Consider the following 24066-nt stretch of genomic DNA (forward strand, 5'->3'; position numbering starts at 1 on the left):
TAACTTATACAACAATAAATGCCAAACATACAAAGCATTCAAAATGAAAATAAAGTTTAATGGTTTTATGATGATGATGATGAAACACAAGCAAGCAAGTAAAATAAAAATACATGTTTTGTCATACAGCTTGATAACTTTAAACAAATAAATATTTATATACTTTTTCTCCATTAAATCATCTTTAGATTAAAGGGTGAAAAATATTGTCACAGTATTCCAGGTACACTTTGTGGCTCTACCTGTTCCTGTATCTTACTAGCCCAATACATAACAAAAGGTTGCCCACCTTTCGATAAAATGATCATCTACTTACCGACCTTACCTCACTCTAACGATGTTGGTTAATTTTAACATGGAGGTATTCTCCCAGAATAAATCTTATCTTGAATCTGTCAGTTTATGACAGGAAGTGGGGAAAGTGTGTGTGTGTGGGGGGGACTGGGAGGGGATAGCTCACAGCCAGCATGATTGACCAAACTGTCACACAACAGTGCCTAATTCTGATTGAAGCTCATGGACTTACCAAAATTTCTGAAGCTTATGGCAAAACACTAATAACACCCTGACACAGTTTGAGTGTCTGTACTATAAAGTGGTTGTGATTTTTTCTCATCTGGCTTTTGAGTTTAGAAGAATGAGGAGGAACAACTAAGAGGCTGACTTTTGCTCTTAACAGTTGAGAGACCCAGAAGGGCTTGAGCAGATGTCTCTGGCTTACTCAAGGCAAATGCATGTGGGTTTGTGGTTTCTGTTAAGTGTTTGCTAATATTTACCACATTGCACAGTCAAACATCCTTTCTCAGCTGAGCTGTCTGTTCATAATGGAACACAGATGATTTCATCAATTGTTGAGGCCTTTTTCTTCTTTTTTTAGAGATGTGTGAAATCCAATGTTCCCCTCCCAAACTCATTCATTCAGTCAGTCTATGTCAGAGGCGTTCAAGCTATATTTTGAGAGAACCTTGTTTTTTCCTCAATGAGAAGATCAGTAAAGGTGGATAAATGTTAATAGCAACATCAGAAGAGCCCTGATGGGTCAGACCAATGTCCCATTTAGTCCAGCACCCGTTCCCTACAAAAGCCAGCCAAAACACTCCAGGAAGGCCCAGAAGTAGGGCATGATGGTAAAACTCTATTGTGCTATTGCATCCCAGCAACTGGTATTCCTTGCATGCACTTCGATTTAATGCTAAACCAGGGTTATGTCCTAAATCCAAATGTTGGACTGCAACTCCCAACACCCTAGGGATCGGATCCGTTGGCTGGTGCTGGTTTGAAAGCATTCCATCAACCTAACAAGCTGGTATCTATTAGAGTTCATTCTTTGTCAATTCTCCACTGCTTTAACCAATCTGCTTTTTTCCCTTCCCCCAAATATTTTCAAAGGAAATATTGATAATTTTAAAGGAAATATCGATATTTTGAAAGGGAATGTTGATAAATGAAAGCAAATATTGATAAAATTATTATTCTTAATATTGATATTTTAGAGGTGGTCTTTTTTTTTAAAAAAAACTCTTTTTGAAAGTAGTCATAGAAAATTGCTACATAAACATCTAATCTGCAATGATAGAGAATAAACAAATTCATGAAAAATTCAGTACCAAATCCAAATTGGGTGGAATTCTAGCACATCCTTATGTCTTTCCTGACCATTCTCCAGGCTGGCTGGGGCTGATGTAGTCCAGCAACATCTGGATGGTACCACATTGGTTATTCCTGTGTAAACCATGGTTTAGTGCTTTATGAATGAGGCTTGCCTCCTCCTAAAGTCATGCACTCCCTCTGTCTTCTCCTTCTCCTCCTGCATGACCAGGTTCAGAAGCTTTTTCCCCCCCTTAGACATTGTTGCATCTGAATTATGCATTGTGGTTTAATGCTAATGATCATTAATATCAAAACAAGCCACCTTCAAACCATGGATTATGATGCTGGCTTGTTGAAAGTAGCCATATTTAGGTCAAGTCATGATCCCTGGTTCAGAGGAAACAAAAGCAAAAAGTTCCTGGTTCCTCCTCCTGGCTGTGTAGGAGAAGAAGTTGGGGGGTGCAAGTGTGCAAGCTCAGGAGGAGGTTATACTCATTCATATACTGCTAAACCATGGTTTAGGGTTACATCTGAAAGCAGCCAGTAGCATACTGCCTTTGAATATTTACTTATTTAAAACATATGTACCCTACGTTTCCATTACAATGCTTTAAATGGCTTGCCACAAGAGTTAATGTATATATAAAAAGCCTACACTTTGAAAAAGATAGCAGGGGGTTTAAAGCATCGACAGTTGTTTGTTTGTTAATTTTTTATTGATTAAATTTATATCCCACTGTTCATACCAAAGGAGTCCATGGTGGCAAACACTTCTGTGTTAAAACCATACAGTTAAAAATAAAAAATGTATTTGAAACATTTAAAAAGAATTAAAAGCATATAAAAACACTTAAAAACAATAAACATGGTAACAATAAACATGAAACAAATTTAAAAACAGATATAACCAAATCATGTGTCTAGATAGGCCTGTTGAAACAGAAATGTTTTCAGCAGGCATCTAAAACAGTATAACGAAGGTGCCTGCCTAATGTCAATAGGCAGCGTTTAAGCAAGTAGGATGCTGGCCAAAAACAGAAAAAGCTCTGTGAGCTGGCAGAAAGCCATCAGGGGGTTTGTAAGGCAGACAGTCTAGTTCCTTTAGAAAGAAGCTTCACACTCTAGATGTGCCTACAGAGAAGGCTCTCTTCTGCATCTCATCCACAGTTGAGATGTTGGCAGAATGCAAGGGATAGCATACTGCACATCTTACTGAGAGACAGGTGGCTAAATATGATGGTTCTGTTTAGCCGTCTTACCGAATAGCCTAGGCCAGGGGCAGGCATTTGTTTCTGAGGTCTACCACCTCTGCATTCTCAGGGAACTGCCCAGCAGAACTGTAAAGCAGTTGGTGAATACCAGCTGCTGGAAACAGCAGGACGGGAGAGTGCTGTTGTGCTCAGGTCATGCTTGTGGGCTTCCCGCAGGCTTCTGGTTGGCCACTGTGAGAACAGGATGCTCGATTAGATGGGCCATTGGCCTGATCCACCAGGCTCTTTTTAGGTTCTTAACCCTCAACAACAGGGTTATTAGTTTTATGAAGCAAAGGGCAGAATACAACTAAATCCTTACAGTAGCACAAGGATTAGCACTGGTGCAAGGAAATTTCCCCCCTCTTCCCCTCCCCCCGTGTTCCTTATGGCATCCCCAAATCTGCTCTGGACGGTTGGAGGGAACCCCAGAGCAGATTTAGGGGATGCAGGGGGAAGGAGAGGGGGAGAACATTCCTTTGCACAAGCAGACATTCTTGCATGAATGTAATGTTCACTGTAATGTTACTTTGAATGTAACTCGTTGCTTCTATCTTCTCTGAATTTGAAGCCACTGCTGGAGCAAATCTTGGGGAGGTGACTGGAGCACTGTCTTGTCCAGGCTTACCAGTTATTTCTGTTCCTGGACTGAAAAATTGATAAGAGATCAAAGAGAATCAACAGGGTCATACTTACATAGAAATATACCAAGTCAGACCTTTGGTCCATCTGATTCTGGCAATGGCTTTCCTGGATTTCAGGCAAAGATCTCTCCTAGCCCTACCTGGAGATGTTGGGGATTGAATTTGGGACTTTCTGCATGCAAAGCAGATGCTCTACCACTAAGCTATGGCCCTTCCTCTCTCCCTCACCCCATTAACGTCATCCATCAGAATAAGCAAGGCTGATTCAGTTCCATAATTGGCCTGAATGCAAATTGGAATGGGTCTAGATAATCAGTTTAATCCAAGAGCACCTGAAGCTGGACTGCTGCCACTCCCTTGAGTATCTTCCCTAAAACGGGGGTATTTGTGACTGTCAAACACTTCTAGGTCCAATGTGCATTTCTTGAGGAGTGGGTGAACTTGGCCCTCATGCAGGGATGCATTTAGCACCCACATTGGACCCACCCAGTCAATCCCCTCTGGCTGTTCTAATGAGATGTGAAGAGCAAGGGTTCCGTGAAACATTAATCCAAGCCATCTGACTATGACAACAAGGAAAGGTGAAACTTTCCCATTTCAGACCACTTTGTGCTGGGTTAGTGATCTATCGAGACTAGGGATGAGATCTGTTGGCTGGTGCCGGTTCAAAAGCATTCCGTTGACCTAACAGGACAGTATTGATTCGAGTTCATTCTTTGTCCACTAGCTATTGCTTTTACTGATCTATGTTTTTCCCACTGCAAAAAAAATTGACATTAATATCGATATTTTGAAAGGAAATTGATAAATTTGAATGAAATATTGATAGTTTGAAAGGAAATATTGATATATGAAAGGATGTATCAATAAAATTATAGTTCTTAATATCAATATTTTAGAGGTGGAAAATAGTGGTGGAAAATTGCTACAAAAAATCTAATCCACAATGATGGAGAATAAGCAAATTAATGGAAAATTCAGTACCAAATCCAAATTGGGTGGAATTCTAGCACATCCCTAATTGAGATAACCCCATAGTTGTCATGCCAGACTGGTCCCACTAAGGCAGCCTTGGTGTGAATGTTAAAGTCCTCAAGGACAACAGTCCTTAAGTTCTCCAAGACCACCACTGTCAGGCTGATTGCTAGAAACGGCAGGTGAGGAGATGGCTGTTGTGCTCAGGTCCTCCTTGGTGGCTTCCCATAGGCATCTGGTTGGCCACTGTGAGAACAGGATGCTGGACTGTATGGGCCATTGCCCTGGTCCAGCAGGGCTTTTCTTGTGCTTTCTACCTAAGAAGCAGTGAAGGCAAGGAAAGAGGAAGTAGCGAGAGCATGTTTTCTACTCCACTATGAAGTAGGAAGGGGATTACTTTTCTAGGAAGGAGTGGTTTTTTTAGGGAAACAACTAGCCAATCACACCCATATCTTCATAACTTCAGTTGCCACTTCCGTCTCTTCCGTGTTATCTTCACAACAGCTGTCTTGAGCAAGCATTCAAAAGGACCAGATGTGTTACCTTGGCTCATGGTAAACTAACAGGGAAACCTTATTACATCATAGGCATGGATTAACTAATATTTCTTCTACAAAGCTAGTGCTTCCAGGCAGTCCTGCCAAGTAGTGATTCCATATGCCCCACCCACCCCAACCTATCAGAAACAGCAGAAATTAAAGCCTCCATTTTCTGCAACAAACACAGGTGTGTACTTTCAGGGGGGGGGCATGCCCAAGCCTGTCTTTTTATGTTCATATGTGTGATGAACATGAGGGGCAACTGAATGGTCTACCTGGTCTCTTAGAGACCTGAGGTTGCAGCCAGCTCCTGTTCGTAGCGCACAGTGAATTATTGATTTATTAGATGTTTATATCTCACCCTTCCTCCCATCAGGAGCCCAGGGCGGCAAACAAAAGCACTAAAACTCTTTAACACATCATCAAAACAGACATGTTGGTGATACCCTGCCCTAGTAAGCAGTCTCACTGCCGCATTTTGCATCAGCTGCAGCTTCCGGACCAACCTCAAGGGTAGCCCCACATGGAGCTCATTACAGTAATTCAGCCTGGAGGTTACCAGTGCATTGACAACAGTGATTAGGCTATCCCAATCCAGAAACAGCTGCAGCTGTCTTACCAGTCGAAGCTGGAAAAAGGCACTCCTAGCCACTGACGTCACCTGGGCCTCTAGCAACAAAGATGGATCCAGGAGCACCCCCAGACTATGGACCTGCTCTTTCAGAGGAAGTATGACCCCATCTAAAGCAGGCAACTGACCAATTATCTGAACTATATCAAAATTATCTGAACATAGCATCTCCGTCTTGCTAGGATTCAGACTCAGCTTATTGGCCCTCATCCAGCCCATCACCAAATCCAGACAGAGGTCCAGGGCTTGCACGACCTGTTCTGATTCAGATGTTACAGAGAAATAGAGCTGGGTATCATCAATACACTGCTGACACCTCATTGCATATCTCCTGATGACCACTCCCAAGGGCTTCATATAGATGTTAAATGGCATGGAGGACAAGATGGTACCCTGCGGCACCCCATAGCACAACTGCCAGGGGGTCGAAAGACAATCACCCAATGCTATTCTCTGAAAACAACCCTGGATACAGAATTGGAACCACGGTAAAGCAGTGCCTCCAATACCCATCTCACCAAGTCGGCCCAGAATGATACCATGGTCAATGGTATCAAAAGCTGCCAAGAGATCAAGTAAGAGTAACAGGGTCGCACTCCCCCTGTCCTCCTGATGAAGGTCATCGATCAGGGTGATGAAGGCTCATTCATTCCCATAACCAGGCCTGAACCCAGACTGGAATGGATCAAGATAATCTGTTTCATCCAAGAGTACTTACAGTTGCTGCGCCACAACCCTCTCAATCACCTTCCCTAAGAAGGGGATATTTGCAACAGGGGTAGCCTGAAGAAGTAATGGTTTGCAAGGCACAGGAAGATCCCACCTTATCAGTAATGCCTGGGGCATTGCAGTACACAGCAGCACCCTATCTGGTGATTGGGAGGGCAGGGCAGAGTACAATGCCACAGTGGTGCAGGCAACTTTAGACTCTGGATTTAATGGTCTTACGGAAGGAGCTCTTTAGATGGTGTTGGATATTACTACACTTCAAAATGTGTTTAGCAAGTCCTGCTATATTTAGGGGCCTTCCTGCTCATTCTGCTTGAGTGGGGCCCTGGACTTCTGGAAATGCCTATGGAGGTCCTCTCCACATGCACATCGCTGCACGCACAGCAGGATTTGATAATGTGGAAGGAACTGAATCATGCCATTGTTGTGGGAAGTGTCCCTTGCGGTCCATGCTGCAGAGCAGTTGCCCTTTCTAAGAAGGTATCTAACACAGCTAGTAAAAAAAGCAATTACCTTCATCAGGGAAGAGCCATAGCTTGGTGGTAGAGCATCGGCTTTCCATGCAGAAGGTCCCAGGTTCAACCCCCAACATCTCCAGGTAGGGCTGGGAAAGAGTCACTGTCTGAAAACTGTGGAGAGTTGCTACCAGTCAGTGTAGACAACGTTGAGCTGGATTGGCCAATGGTCTGACTTGGTAAAAGGCAGCTTCCTCTGTTCTAATAATTTCCAGAATGGATCTTGTAAAGGCTTACAATGATGAAATGAAATCACATCTACTGTGTTATCCATCCTGGCCCCCATTGTTGGTCCAGATACAGTCTTTTCAACTGACTAGAGATGAATGGATCGGTCAATTTTGGTTTCTCTCAGTTTCTCATTTTTCCAACCTTAAGTTCTGTTCTCAGTGTTTCTGCAACAGCTTACAATTTTTTTAACAAAGTCCTCATGAATTTTCATTAACATTTTAGTGCATATTTCTCCCAATATACAAGTCCTACTCAGAGTAGGCCCAATGAAATCAATGAACCTAGGTTCTATTGTCTATTAACTTCAGTGGGTCTAATAAATAGATAAATAAATAATTAAACTTTTCAAAATTAAAAACAAAACCAAATTCTTTTAAATTGTAAATGTGTGCACACTTTGGCTTGGGTTCCATGTTCAGGATAATTAGAAAAGGAACTGGAAATAAAACTGCCACTCTCGTAATGCCGTTATGTAAAGCTGTGGTGTGGCCACTCTTGGAATACTATGTATCATTCTGGGTCTTGCACCCCAAAAAGAATGCAGAGCTGGAAAAGTTTCAGAAAAGGGCGATGAAAATGGCCGAGATGCTGGAACCACTGTGCTAGAAGGAAATTTTATAACATTTTGGACTTTGTCGTTTAGGGGGAAACAGGCAAGCAAGGGGAGACATGATAGAGGTGTATACAAATTTTGCATGGTCTGGAGAAAGTGGATAGAGAAAAGTGTTTTTTTCCCCTCTCTCAAAATATCAGAACCTGGGATCATCCATTGAAGCTGAATGTTAAAGATTTAGGGCATACAAAAGGAAGTACTTCTTTACATGGCACCTAGTTAAACTATGGAATTTGCTACTACAGGAGGTAGTGATAACCAGAAACCTGAACAGCTTGCAAATGGGTGTGGCATGCTTCCCCAAACCATTAGAGCATTCACAGCCCCTCTTACACCAGAGGACAGGGCTTAGAATCATCTCTCTTCCCTTCTTCCTCCTCCCTTCCTCTAGCTACTGTATATTTTGGAGTTGTTTGTTTGCTATGCATTGGGACACCACTTAATATCTCGTAACCAAATTTTGTGTGATGGTTCCTGAGAACAAGGAGCAGATTTTAGTCTATGTTTGGACACCATTTTGAATCAGGATGGTGGCCTGAACTTTTCCAAACGGCACTGATTTTAACCACTGTTTTCAAAACCATGCTGCTTTTTTTTTTTTGCTTCTTAGACCACATTCACATCAAAAATTTATTCCACTTTTATTCCACTTGAAACAGTCTTGGCTTCTCCCAAAGAACCTTAAGAAGTGTAGTTTGCGAAGAGCACTGAGAGTTGATAGGAGGCTCCAGTTCTTCTAAGAGAGCTACAATTTCCAGAGTGGCTTAACAGTCAATCCTTTTTCTAGGGAACTCCGGGAATTGTAGCTCTGTGAGGGGAATAGAGGTCTCTTAACAACTCTCAGCACCCTTCACAAACAACACTTCCCAGGATTCCTTGGGGGAAGCCATGATTGTTTAAAGTGGAATAATAGTGGAATAAATGTACAGTGTGAATGCAGCCAGTGTGTTGTATGAAGCAGAAACAATTGCTTTCCTGCTTCTGTTTTTTCCAGTTCCATCTTCCTTCATTACACCTCGGCTTAATTAATTCCACAGAGCTAGTATGGGTGGGAATGCAAGCGGTCTCAGCAGCCTCTCCAGCTTTATCATAATAGAGGACAATGCTGTCAATGGCCACTAGCCATGATGGCTATGTACTACCACCAGTATAAGAGGCCTCTGACTACCAGTTGCTGGGGGAAATGCTGTTGCATTCATGTCCTGTCCTCCATGTGGGCGTCCCAGAGGCATTTTGCTGGCCACTTTGAGAACAAGATGTTGGACTAGATGGACCTTTGGTCTGATCCAGCAGGCCTCTTATGGTGTTCCTATGCTCAGAAGGTGGAGGTGCTTGGATGAGGGCTTTTTTCTTTTTTTGGACATTTTTAAAGCACATGGAGATAGAGACAGGAGGAGACTGTCTTTGAGGAAATACATGAAAGGAAGCAGTTCAAGTTTTCTATTCTGACCCAAGGAAGGGAAAAATTTGGAACAACAGAATCTGACCATTGGCCCATCTAGGTCATTATTGTCTACACTGACTGGCAGCAGCTCTCTAGGGTTTCAGGCAGGGAGTCTCTCCCAGTCCTAACTGGGGATGTCAGGGGTTGAATATGGGACTTTCTACATGCAAAAAAGATGCTCTGCTGAGTTATGGCCCTTCCCCAACCTTTCAAATCTGGAGGATGAGGAAGGAAATTGCATCTGTACCAGTATATCTGTGTATAAAAAATGTAAATGTACTGCCTTCAAGTCAATTCCGACTTATGGCAACCCTATGAATAGGGTTTTCAGGAGGCTGAGAGGCAGTGACTGGCCCAAGGTCACCCAGTGAGCTTCATGGCTGTGTGGGGACTCAAACCCTGGTCTCCCAGGTCGCAGTCCAACACCTTAACCACTACACCACACTGGCTCATATATAAATCACTGAGGAGTTTTTTATATATAATGGTGCTATTGTCCAACATCTTTCCTGAAAAACAGAATCTCTTTTGAGATGTTAATCATTTTTGACAGTGAGCTTCCCCTGTGCCTGGACTTGGAGTGGGAACTTGCTATGCATAATTGTCTCATTTGCCACGCTGTGGATTGGAATCAGCAGAAGCTGACAGTGAACAGTTTAGCCTGAAATGGATGCTTGTCTTTCCTTTTCACAATATGCCTGTTTGTCAGATTTCTTACATCTTGCAGCCAGGGAAGGTGTGGCATCTGAAGCCAAAGTAGGCATGATTTGAGGTTTGCCCATTGGTTGTAGAGAAGTGGCATAGCCAGCCATTCATGCATTTTTTCATAACAGCATCTAACTCAACTATGACTCAGTGGTAGGCCACATACTTTGCATGCACAAGATTGCACGGCCAATCCCTGGCATCTCCATGTAGGGCTGGGAATGCCCCCTGTCTGAAACCCTGGGTACCTGGACCAATAGCTCTGACGCAGTGTAAGGCAGCTTCCTACAGGGTGTATCTAATGCTAGTCCCACTCAGAGTAGACCTGTTGAAATGAATGAACATGACTAACTTAGGTTCATTAATTTCAGCGAGTCTACTCCAAGTAAAACTTAGTTGGCAACAACCCTATGTTGCTAACTTACACTATTTTTAATGCATAGTGATCATTTTCAGATATTGGGCATGTGATATTGCATATGCTGCTGATATTTCAATATCACATGCCCAAATATCTGGAAATGGACATTATGTCTACAAATGGAGTAAATTTGGTGCTTTTATTTTTGGTGTGGAAAGCTAGGATATGCAGCCGCACTCTTTTTAACATGTTAGCTGTAGATGTGGGAGGGGTGACACCAATCAGGACCTCTCCACTAGGGGAGGAGTTAGCCCATTCCACCCTGCACAATTTTCCTTATAAAGATCCTTCTCTGACAGCTACTGTATTGGCTCTGCGGAAGAAAACTTACATACAATACTTATAAGTCCCCATCCCCCTGTTTAACAAATAGCAGTTTGGGGAACATGAAGTTTTAATAGGGGAAAATGGCACGGGGATCGAGTTATATCCTTATCCTCCCCCCCACCCCATCCCTGTGCTTGTTAGTAACATTTTAAAATATGTTTAAAAACTAGTTTGGCCCTGAGATACAGTCAAATTCTTGATTGCCACAATTTCTCTCTTTTGATTTTCCCTAGTAAAAGTCCAGTTCAAACATAATGATCCTTAGCTAATAAACCATACTGACAATAAAGCATTCAATAGTGTATTCACACAAGAATGAACTGTGTGCTCACTCCATGCCCCTCCCTTGCTCCTCTTGCCTGTCCAGCTTTGCTGCTGATATCACTGTTCGTTAAACCAGTTTCCTGTTATGTCCAAACTGGATAACTGTGGTTTAATCCTTGTTTGCTAACCAGGAAGTGACCCCTGTCCCTTCTGTGCACTGTTCTTTAGACTCCAGCTTCACCGTCCCTCCCCACTCTGTGCCAATTTAAGAAACTGATTCTTGGCCCAAATTAGATGAGACATTTGTTGTTGGCCCTCGCTAATTGATTTTTCTTAACTAAATACCTGGTATATGAAAGGGCGAGCTACATCAGAAGCATGTCATGGGAAAGGGTGGCCTTAATTCTTTCCCTCTACTGTGGTCCTGATCAAAATTGTACACTGCATCTGCTCTTTGGAAATGGAGGAAATTTCCCATTGTGAAAAGGAGGTGTTTGTGTGTGTGTGTGTGTGTGTGTGTGTGTGTGTGTGTGTGAGAGAGAGAGAGAGAGAGAGAGAGAGAGAGAAATTCTGATCAGGACAGTGATGGGTTAAATCCCTCCACTCCTGCACCATGGCCCCAATCTTTCATGGAATATAAGATTGTCAATGGCTATTACCTGTCATAGTGATGTTCTGTCTCCACTGTCAGAGGTGATATGCCTCTGAACACCAGCTGCTGGAGAGTGTTGTTGCATTCTGCTCCTGCTTGCTGGCTTCCTGTAGGCATCTGGTTTACCACTGTGAGAACAGGAAGGATGCTGGATTAGGTGGGCCTTTGGCCTCTGCTTATGTTCCTCCTCTTCCGGCTATTTATTTAAGAAAAATCAATTACACAAGGGCAACCTACATCATGGCTTGTTAGGACCTCAAGGACACTGCAGTAGAGAACATGCCCTCTTGACCAAAATTTGGGCTCAGCTGTGTACAACACAAGTTTGGTGATAAGGTTAGGGATGGGATCCGTTCACTGGTGCTGGTTTGCAAGGATTCTGTTGACTTAACAGTCCAGAATCAATTTGATCAGTTTTTTTCCTAGCAAAAACTATTGAATTTTTTAAAGGAAATATTGATAAAATCAATAAAATTATCATTCTCGACATTGATATTTTAGAGGTGATATTTTTAAAGAAAATCTTTTCAAAATGGCTGTGGAGAATTGCTACGTAAAAATCCAATCCACAATGATAGAGAAGAAACAAATGAATGGAAAATTTTCTACCAAATCCAAATTGGGGAGAATTCTAGCACATCCCTAGTCAAGGTACATAGCAGCCAAGCTATTTTGGCACTTGAAGCTGAAAATCCCCACAAGCGTGTTTTCAAATATTTGGCAGTAAAAATACAATAATATATATAATTTTGGCAGAGCAATCTTAACCCCCTTTGTGCAGGGCTGGGACAGGGGCGGGATGGATTGGGCACAGGCGTCCTTCCACTTAGCCCTGCCATCCTCTGTTATCCTCCTGCCAGCTGCTGCTTGTGGAGTGAGTCAGAACTCCTCCTTCCACCCGGTGAATGTGCTTGCGAGTGGAAGTGCAGCTGGCCGGATCTTGACAATAAAACACAGAATAAAACATCAACAATAAAACCATAAAACCACAATCTCATAAGAATAGTTTAGAGGGGTACCTGCACATTTTGTTCGATAACTTTCTTTCTAGGAGGGCTGGAGGCTTACTTCTTCTTTTTTACAATGAAAGCTCAGATGCTAGGCTACCTGCTGGGACCATCACTGAAGGCCTTTGTGGGCACCCTGATGTTCTCGGGTGACGGGTTGGTGAACCCAGTCTTAGAGCATGGGTTGGGGAGGTGTCCTCCTTCAGGTACCCAGGCCCCAAGCCACATAGGGCTTTACATCCCAAAATGAAGGACTAGGGAACCTGTGACCTTCTAGATGTTGTTGCATTACAGCTCCCATCATCCTTTACCATTGGCCCTGTCGGCTGGGATTGATGGGAATTTGGGTACAACAACATGTAGTGGACCACAGGTTCTCCATCCCTGGATTATAGTGTCTCTTTAATACAGATACATATTGGTATCTTACCAGATAGAAACAAGCTAACCTGTAGCATACTTATGAAAAAGTAGACACTTTTAGAACTGAGGATGTTGATATAATGTAGAAAAAAATGTTTCGAGGAGGAAGACTTTCTGTGGCAGGATATAATTTATCATTTCAACCACCAGCCTGCTCATATCTAGGCTTGTAATCAATCAATGAAAGAAAGCTGTGGTCCAAGTAGGGTCGATTCATTTAAGCATTGGCTGGCTGTGGTCCCAGGCTGCAAATCAAAGGAGGATAAACAGATAATGCACAGATGAAAGCTGCCCAGAATGTCAGGCCAAGACTGAAATCTTTGACTTGGGGTGGCTAATATAAACAAACTGGTGTGGTTTTTTTTTTTTTTTAAAGACCCAACTCTCCACATTGCAAAGAGCTCAGAACATGTTTGTTGCATGAAAAGGTTCCAAGATTAATTATACTGGATTGGTTATTGTATATTTACAGAAACTCCATACTACACATATGATAGATGTGGTTAGTGTCTTTTGCATATGGCAAGTGCCAGAAATGTGTTTGCCCTAATCCAGCTAGGGAAAGACTTCCTCTTGCATGTCCCTAGCAGGATGGAGAATGGGATGTACAAAGTTAGGCTGCATACCTGAACCCCTAGTCTGATCCAAAAATGCATATGTATATTCCTTTTACTTATGCATTTATTGATCTGACTGGGGAATCATGTGCACAACTTAGCTTTGCACATCCAGCTAGGAAAACACACACATCCACACTAATTCCTGCTAAACATGAGCTAAAATGTACTACCCAGCTTTGTTACCCTGTTCACGGGTGAGATTGGGAGGCATTTTTGGTGATTCGGGGGAAGTTTAAACAAAGGCTGTGTTCATAGACCCTTTTTAGAGAAAGCTGGATTTCTACCATTCAGCTGTTTGGGAGGGGGAGGAGGTGGTATCTGGATTAAGTCACCCCCTCCCTCTTCCATGCAAAATTGCTGGTAGTTTCTCTCAACTTTTTATGGCTGTGCTTCTACACTGTTGGACTGGAACATAGTCATTTTCTTTTTCATTTGCAAGCAAATCCATTTAAGACTGCATAAGTAAATAACCGAGAGAATGATAATATCAAAGCAACAGCAGCAACAAGAATTCCCTTTCACTCTCATTCCCCCCCCCTTTGGCTTCCCCATATCCTTGCAGCAGTGTGTATATTTGCTTGAACAATAAAAGAAGTTAAAATTGGTACATCTGCATCTTTTAAGATGTTTTTAGATCAATGTACAATTTTGTGAAACTGTCTCCCCGACCTCCTCCCCATTTCATTCATTCATTTATTCATTCATTAAATTTATACCCCACCTTATGGTCAAAAGGCCCTCAAGGCAGCTTACAAAAACACGAATATAACAACACATCATAATACATCAATACAATAATGCAATTCTCAAAATTAAATAACAAATAACATTATTAAAAGAAAAGAAAAAAACGTTTAAATGTGTCACGATAAGAGAACCGCATTCAGCCAGGTTTTTTATACTAGATATGCTCTGCTCCAGAGGTAAGACAGTCTCAATTTGAAAGGACACAGATTGGCTCTTCTTCAGCTTTTTCAAGATCTGATCTTCGTGACTCAACAAAGTTTTCAAAGGAACTTTCAGCTCACTTATAACCTAGCATGCTCTCTCATCTTCTTTAAAACGAGTAGGTTGTTGCTAGAGCATATCCTTTGTGTGCAGAATGTTCCAGCTTCAATCCCTGACATCTCGAGGTAGTGCTGGAAAGACCCGCCTCTGTGACCTTGGAGAGCCACAACCAGTTAGTGCAGCCCAGGGATGGAAGCCTTTTCATTTCCTGTTGAAGGGCACATTCCCTCTGAGGTTCATCAGTTGGGGACTGCTTGATGGTGATGGGTGGGCCTGAAGTTAGCAGGGGGTGGTCTCAGAGCTAGAAGTGGGTGAGACACCCCTTCTTGTCCCCACTTCCTGAACACTGGGATATTTGGGGAGGAACTGATTGCTTGCTGAGGGCTTTAACAATAGCTACCATGCAATTAAACATATTTGTATGTATGTATGTATTTAATTTGTATACCACTTTATATTTCAAAAAATCTCAAAGTGGTTTAAATTTCAACAAAAATCAATCTAAATTCTACATTCAATACAGTTGCTAATAATAAGAACAACAACAATCCACATTTTAAGTAACATAATTGAGCAATAAATCTCTAAACAATGTACATAAAATAAAAACAAAGTGAATCATTTACAAAACAAAAAAAGTATGACCATTATAAAATATATCTAAAAATTCACATGAATATTACAAAAATGTATTCTCACATCTAATAATGCAGATCAGGAATTAAAAAAACATCCTGCATATCCTGTTAGTTGTCTTGCATTGTATTTTTAACATGGCTTTAAACCACTTGCAGGGAAGGATCCATTCCGGTGGGGTGGGGTGTCCAGTGAAGATGTAGAGATAGCAAGGAGGAGGAACAACATCAGGAGACATCATTGTACATGGCTTAATCATGATATTCCGAGTCGACTTTCCTGGTATTCTTGCTCCTTGTGTTTTTCCCCTCTGTGCAGGGATCTGTCAGTTTCGGGTTTCTCAGTTGTTTCTCATTCTTCCAATCTTAAATACAGGTCTCCACATTTCTGCAGCAATTTGCTATTTTTTTCATCCTTATGAAAATTTTAGTGAAACTTTCTCCTAGGAAACACATTTTTTGCATGCAGTTTTGCCTGATAAACATATTTTTCAAAGCATTTATCCTAATGTAGTTCATTATTATATGTTATTTTCACCAATATATGTATTTTTATATGTATTTTATCAGAATATATGCATTTTTGTCCACATTACTCGGCTGGAGAATTGCACTACACAATTCGGAGCAGAGGATTTTAAAGGATGGCTATGTCTCAGTTCACGTATAGTTTCAGAAAGTGGGAATTGGGTAGGTTTGCTTTTAAAAGTAAATAATCACATTTCTCCCCCATCACTCCCTCTGTGCCAGGGCTGGTGAAACCATCCACTGGAAATAGGTATGTGGAATGGTGTTGTGCGAAGTTGCTCAGTCTGTGCCTCCCTTTACTCTTTAGGTAACTGGTTCCATTGTTGAACTGTGTTTACTCCCTTTGGGAGGAAGGTTGGGATATAAACTTAATAATAAATAAATTAACTATAAATAATTTAATAACGAACAAACAAGTTCTCCAAATATTTAACCAAAATGGACTCTTCTGTAAAATCACTAGAGCTAGTCCTGTGTTCAGGACCAACAGAGGACACATTTCTGCCCCCTTCTATGTGACAACTTTTCATGTCTTTTCTGTCTTTTCTGCTCCAAGCTGAGCCTGTTCAGCTCCTCCAATCTTTCCTTGTGGTGTTGTTTTCCGCACACAGGTGAGACAAAGGGGCCAAAAAGATACTCCTGGATGTGGCACGGCTTCTCGGTGCTGTTCAGTCTTCAGTGGTCATTTGTTCATTTCCAGACTCAATTCAAGGTGCTTTAAAAGTAATAAATGATTGAAACCACCTCCACTTGTATGTCCCCTCCTCACATGTTCCAATTCACAACTGAGGTCCCACTCTCTGTTCCTCTGTTAACTGAAGTGCTGAAGTGACGAGGGGCAGGGCCTGTTTAGCTTTGGTGTCACCTCTGTAGAACAGCCCTCCCTAAAGAAGTTCACCTGGTTCTGTTGTTAGGTGCTTTCCCCAGCCCTAGGTCAAGATGACATGGCTTTTAGGGGATGCCTTTCGGGGAGGCTCACTGCGGGTTATTATTGCTATTTTCAGCTTGATCTCTCTCTGTTGCTGTGATCAGCCTATGCCCTTTTGTTACTAAGGCTGGGGCGAGGGAGCTGAAGATGGCTCTTGAATAAGGTGAGTCCAACGTGAGTCTGGGAAACCTTGTTCTTGCCCAACTTCAATTGGGACACAAGCTGATTTATCAAGAATCAAACACTGGAAAAGCTAATAAAAGCCTCTGCACAATCCCAGCCGCTAAAATCTCTCAGAGGAGAGCTTAGCTACTACTTGAAAAACATTGCTTGGAATATTCATATTTGGATAACCTTTCTCTAAATCTTCTACTGCTAATATAATTGGTGAAGAATCTATATGTTAAGATAACATGACATGACTTTGAAGAAATACTTCTGTAAATGTAAAAGAAAAGGACAAAATAGGACTTTGCGATGTATATGGGAGAACTAGAAAAGACACTTCTGAGTGGTGTTCAACAGAATTCCACTAGAGGGCAAAATTGTGTTCTGAATTAAGTTTTGGTCTGAAGGAAAAGCTGTAGGTTCCAAAATCTAAATCTTTCAATGTGGAGTGCACGCAATGTCCCTCTTGTTGCTATGGGAACAGACCAAAGCAGAGGGTAAATAATTTGACAATAACAAGAGACAATTTTAATTTTCTTCCCACTTTTTAAGGCTGTGGGTTTTTTAGTTTTAGGTCACCTTGATTTTCACATTCTCTGTTTGCCCGGCTGTAACTGGATACTTCATTTGTTGCCGAATCTGAGAGCTGCTGTATGAGAAGAAGTCTGAGGAACCCAAGATCCTCCTTATTGCCAAATAGGATCACAGCACATAGGTCTGTTTGGACACTGTGGGTGATGCATTCTAAAAGGCCTGACTGTGGGAACAGCCATAAAAAGCCTCTCCTCCTTAATTCTCCCTACCTCACAGTCAAAAAGAGCTGCTGTGCCCTTCACATCTACTGACTACTTTTTCCTCAGAAGTCAAATGTATGAACCCCCTCCCCTGTCACAAAGTTCGGTTCATCAATATGGGGGAACTGAAATTTAGAAGCTGACAAAAACCTTTGCTGCCTTTGGGCCAGAGGGGAACAGTTTCTTGGGCTGGCAGGGAGGGATTCTGGTCACCTCTTCATTGCCTGTGTTAAATGGCCCTCTTTTGAGAAAGGATCCAAAAGTTCTCTCGCTTCCAATGGAGACTGGCCTCTTAGGGCACAAGGAGCGCTGCTTCACCAATCTCAGTCTGCCCTTGGCCAGCCCTTGTCTGCCTCCCTTCTTACTTACAACTGCCTGTCAGCTTCCTCTTTCTCCTCCTCAGTCTCAGGGTTGCCCTTGCAGAACTCAGCAGGGAGGATGAGGAGAAAACTAGCATGAGTTGGCTCTCCCTGTCATTGGTTCAGGCTCCACCTGCTGTAAGTCTCCTTGCCTTCCGCCCCACCAGTCCAAATGGGCAATAACCAACACTGCTCTCCCACTTACACCAACTCTTTCTGCAAAGGCTGATGTAGTAATCCAAAGAATGTTCAGCTGTTCCGGTCTCTGGGAAACCTTGGGGATTCTCCAGGTACCATGTGCAATGCACGACTGGACATCTTCCTTTAATTGTCATGCTTGCTGAGGCCCCTCAAAGCCCCTGGGGTGGCACCGCTGCAACGTTTTGTGGACTGTGTGCCCATCTCTTTTTTTTTTTTGGAGTTCATCCACATTAGCCACTAGCACACGCTCCATGTGTCCTTTAGGCATGCTGATTCAGCAAAGGGAGGGTTTATTTTCTTCAGGTATTTATTCAATAAATCCTGCTTTTCAGGGAGGCTTAAAGCAATGAAATAGAACCAAAGCTCGAGTGTTGTGGCAGTAGGAGGGTGGAGACAGTGTTTGATAAAACTTCCATCTCCCTTGCCAGGAGGCCTCTTATCAGTACAACACTGGGGCAGCCATTTTGTGCATAGCATTACACAGGAGGCAGCATGCAATCACTTCCTGCACCATCTTTAAAACATTTGTTTTGCCCAGCATGCTAGACATGCCACACTCTGAAGCTGCTCCAAACAGCTTTACACTGTTAAAAGGAAGAAGATAGAATAGTCCTTTGAGTAAGTTGAACCACCCCTCAGAAAATTTAATACATCTATCGACTGAACAACAGATTGATGTTCCATTCTGAGGTCTGGTTCAATGGTGTGAAATGCAGGGGGAATGATTCTCAGTAAGCTGCAGACAGAACCAAAATCCTCTACATTCCTCCTCTAGTTCAGACCTAGCTTGTAAAGGGCAACATCAAGGGCCCTGTTCTCCCTTCTTAAGATTTCTTTATCTGTCAACCAAACTTGGACCAGGGAGCCCTTCAAATAGACAATACCTGCAAAGAGTGGACTTTAACAGCCTTCAAAGAGAGGCTTGTCCTCTGTAAAGTAAGACACATGACCATGGTAGACCAAAGACACTCCTGGCCACAGAGGCGCATGCCGCTAATGTGCATGTAATGTTCATCCACCCAGGCTCCAATGAATTTGATGCACATGTCTGCTAATGTAGACAGGGCAGTAGTCACGTGTCTGGCATTGTGGGGCAAGAGTCAAGTTGGGGCCTTTAAATAAATAAGTAATAAGAAAAATGGGGACAAGCCTGGGAAGATAGAGGTTTGCCATTCATCACTAGTGATGCCACAGGCTCTATCCAATAGGGTCTGACACTTGCACAACAATGTTCCACATGACACATAGAAATGAAAGTGCTCGCCAGGCAAAAATGAATTCTCCTTTCCCGGCAGCAAAATTGCGGTTTATAGGAAGCATCCTTTATACCGAGTCACGCCATTGGTCCATCCAGTTCAGTATTGTCTGCACTGATTGGCAATGGCTCTCCAAGATTTCAGATTGGTTTTTTCCCCAGTCCTACCTGGAGATGTCAGGAATTGAACCTAGAATCTTCTGCATGCGAAGTAGATGCTCTGCTAACTAAGCGATAGCCCTTCTCCAAGTGCCAGGAAAAGAAATAAATCAACACAAGTAGGAAAAAATTGGCCTAGGGGTATTTTCCTTACTTGTGTTTGTATGTATGATGTCTTGAACAAACACAAGAATCAGTTTTCTAAGAAATCCTTTACTTTCAAGTTGCTGAGAGATCTAAGCAACTTCTCTGGTAGCTCCAGGAAAGTTTTACAGTATAAACACACCTACCGAGTTCTACATTTTAGCCCACTAATTAGTCAATAATTATCCTCTCAATGCATTTTGGAAGTGAAACCGAGGCTGTGACACAGAAGAACAAGGTCAGGCTTTGATTGCATCACTGCCTCACTTCTTAGCTGAAAAGTGGCCAATTATACCTGTTGTAAAGCAAGGTCAAAGCATCAGACCGGCGATATAAATAAATTAGATCCTGTTTGGGTTCTTAGATGGGACATATGAATAGCTAGGCACACATAGCTAAGTTTGTTTGAATGCCTTTCAGAAAAATGCAAAAAAATATATACGAAGGGCCCCTCCAGACGGGTGTTTTATTGCGGGCATATTCTGCAACATGTTCTTGACACAATAATAGTGCATTAGTGGTGCATATATTGTGCCTTAGTTTGTTCAATCTGCAGTGCTTCCCCAATGCTATCCAATAATTGCTGTCTGGAGGAGCTATAGGGCAACAAAAGTGGGACAAAATGTTTTGTGATGTAAAAAGTTACAGGATTTCAGTAGGGATATGCACTGATGGGAGATGAAGCAGTGTGGCCACCCCAAAATGGTTGCAAGTGCAAAGGCTGTAGGGATGGGAAGATCTGTCAATTTTGGTTCTCTCAATTTCTCATTTTTCCAATCGTAAAATCAGTTCTCCACATTTCTGCAGCAATTTGTATTTTTTTAAAAAAAATAGTTATGAAAATTCTCCAGCATTTTAATGCAAATTTCTCCTAATAAACAAATTTTAAAGGCCATTTTTAGTCATGTAAATATTTTTGCAAACACTTTCTCTTAATATAATGTATTTTGGTATGTTATTTTCATATTTGGTATGTTCATTTTTATGCACACTTTGTCGTAACGTATAATGTTTGTACACATTGTTGGGTTGGCGAACACATTGCACAATTCAAATAAGGGCAAATTTCAAAGAATGACTGTGTTTCAGTTTCATATTGCTTCAGAAAGTCCAAATTCGATAGATTCGCCTTGAAATGCGAACTGAATTGAATTATTCGCCCATCCCTAGGGAACAGTATCAAAAGCAGGATTGCGTATGATCGCCCTGATAACATCATGAGCACAAATAATCATGAATGCACAGTAAAAGGACATCTGCAGGGATCCTTAAAAGTCAGTCTAGCCCGGACCTGGAAATAGGATAGCTTTGCAAGCAGAAAGCCAAACGTTTCATCGTGAAGGGGGTCGTCGTGAAGGGTACACAGGGAACGGGTCCATTGTAAGTTGTTGTCAAACAATAAAAAAGCTAAATCCAAGTCTCATGTGTTTAAATGTATGGCCAGAGCAATCCTACTTAGGTGGCAAATGGGTAAACCGAGGCAGAGGCAGCGCATAGGAACATAAGACGCTCCCTTATACAGAGTGAGACCATTGGTCCATCTAGCTCCGTATTGTCTACACTGACAGGCAGCAGCCCTCCAGAGTTTCAGACTGGGATCTCTCCTACCTGGAGATGCTGGGGATTGAACCTGACATTTGCATTTATTTATTAGATTTATTAGTTGCCCATCTGGCTGGTTGTCCAGCCACTCTGGATGACGTACAGAATAAAAACATACAAATACATCAAAACATTAAAATCTCGAACAGTAGTAATAAAACCTAACCCACCCCAAAAGCCTGTCTGAAGAGCCAGGTCTTCAAGGCCCGGCGGAAGTTCATCATAGTGGGGGCATGGCGGAGATCATTTGGGAGGGAATTCCACAAAGCATGCAAAGTAGATGCTCTTCCACTGAGCTACGGCCCTTCCCCACTACCTTTTACTATGTCCTGTCCGCAGAGTGGAAGGTGGTAGTGAGGAAACATACAATCTCCCTTTTTCATTCATCTTTCTATGGGCATTTGTCTTTTCAATCCTTCCTTCCATTGCTACTAATTTGAAACATCTTATGATCCCAGGACATCCTCCCAGGCATCATAGGATTGCACCCTAAATGTATTTTATTTTACTTTGTTTCAAAGGTCTTGTTCACACATTCATATTCGTTGCTCGATGACTGCAGCATCCGTGAGTGAACATAAAAGAATGCAGAACTGGCGGAAATTTCCTGTCCTCTTACATCTGCTCCAAACCCAATACTTTTTGAAGGAGTTAATTCACTTAATTAAGCCATGGGTCGCCCACCCAGCAGCACACACGGGTGTTCATGTACCCACAAATCGGCTTGGAAAAAGTCTTCTGTTGGCTCCAACAAATAATAATAACCAAAAAAAATTAAAAATGTTCTAGTTTATGGCCAAGCAAATAGATGTGCGACTGTTTGGTTGCTTGCTGCCATGGGCTCCTTTGGGAGGAAGGGTGGGATAGAAATGAAATGAAATAAAGATCTTAATAAATAAATAATGGACAAGGAACAATGGCTCCTGCCCAAGCTGGCAAAGCTCAGCATTCTGGGAAATCAAAGCAGTGGGAAGATTTAAGGAGGATGTACATTAACTGGACAGGTCTGACCATCCTTGAGGGATCAGATATTCAATACAGTCACCCACAACAAACACACATGCACCTGAAACAAGGTGACAAAAGTAAGTCTTGTTACCATGAATTTATTTTTTTATTTTATTTTTTATTTTGTTGCATTTATATCCCGCCCACGGCAAATAGCTCTCAGGGCGGTAAACAGCATAGAATAAAATACATACATCATAATAATAAAATCACAAAACATATATAACCTACAGAAAAAACAAAAAAAAATACAATTAAACAGAATATCAAAATATAAAAGATTAATATGCAAAATTAAAACTGAAAGGATCAGACTGATTAAAATGCCTGGGAGCATAAAAAGGTCTTTACCTGGCGCCGAAAGGATAATAATGTAGGCACCAGGCGTACCTCTTCGGGGAGGCTATTCCACAGCTCGGGGGCCACCACAGAAAAGGCCCTAGATCTAGTACTCACCCTCCGGGCTTCACCATGAGTTGGTACCCGGAGGAGGACCTTAGATGACGAACGAAGTGAACGGGTAGGTTCATAGTGGGAGAGGCGTTCCAACAGGTATTGCGGTCCTACGCCATGTAAGGCTTTATAGGTCATAACCAGCACCTTGAATCTTGCCCGGAAGCGAATAGGTAGCCAGTGCAGGCGAGCCAGAACAGGAGTTATATGCGAAGACCGACTGGTCCTCGTCAATAGTCTGGCTGCTGCATTCTGCACTAGCTGAAGCTTCCGAACTGTCTTCAAGGGCAGCCCTATGTAGAGCGCATTACAGTAATCCAATCTTGAAGTTACCAGAGCATGGACAACTGAGGCGAAGTCGTCATCATCCAGATAGGGGCGTAGCTGGGCTTCCAGACGAAGATGGTAAAACGCATTCCGTGCCGCCGAGGCCACTTGAGCCTCAAGAGACAAGGAAGGGTCAAAAAGAACCCCCAAACTACGAACCTGTTCTTTCAGGGGGAGTGTAACCCCATCCAGGACAGGATGCACATGAATGGGACTATTTATACAGTGCTTAGAATCCCTATAGAGCAGATGTAGCAATTGTGTTGCCCTCCAGATTGGTGGACTCCAGCTCCCATGAGCCCCAGCCATCATTGCCCAAGGGGGTGTATATACATGGCTCTCCCTCTGCCTATTTTATACTCACAACAACCCTGTGACATAGGTAAGGCAGAGAGACAGTGACTGGCCAAAGATCACCCAGTGTGCTTCATGGCTGAATGGGGATTTGAACCCTGGTCTCCCAGGTCCCAGTCCAACAGTCTAACCACTATACCACACTGGCTGTCATATGCACCTATGATCTAATGGACCCCATATACATGGGCTTGTTCCTGTTTTCATGCCTTCCATAGCAACAATTTCCACTCTGGAAGTTCCAGAGGGTTAGTCTGTTGCAGATTTTAATTACTGATTTCTCTCTCTCTCTCTCTCTCTCTCTCACTCACTCACTCACTCACTCACTCACACACACACACACACACACACACACACACACACACCTCACTATTTATAATGCTATTTCACCATTTTATTTATTTATTATTTGATTTATATCCCACCCTTTCTCCCAGCAGCAAAAATAATGAATGGAATCCACACATGCGAGTGATAGAAGGCAATCTGTAGTTATTCTTCCTCTCCCTAAAACCTCACCCCCCCAAAAAAAAATCTATCCCCCAAACCACTAAAGCAAATGG

This window comes from Rhineura floridana, chromosome 1 (assembly GCF_030035675.1).
Source record: "Rhineura floridana isolate rRhiFlo1 chromosome 1, rRhiFlo1.hap2, whole genome shotgun sequence".
In the NCBI taxonomy this organism is placed as follows: domain Eukaryota; kingdom Metazoa; phylum Chordata; class Lepidosauria; order Squamata; family Rhineuridae; genus Rhineura; species Rhineura floridana.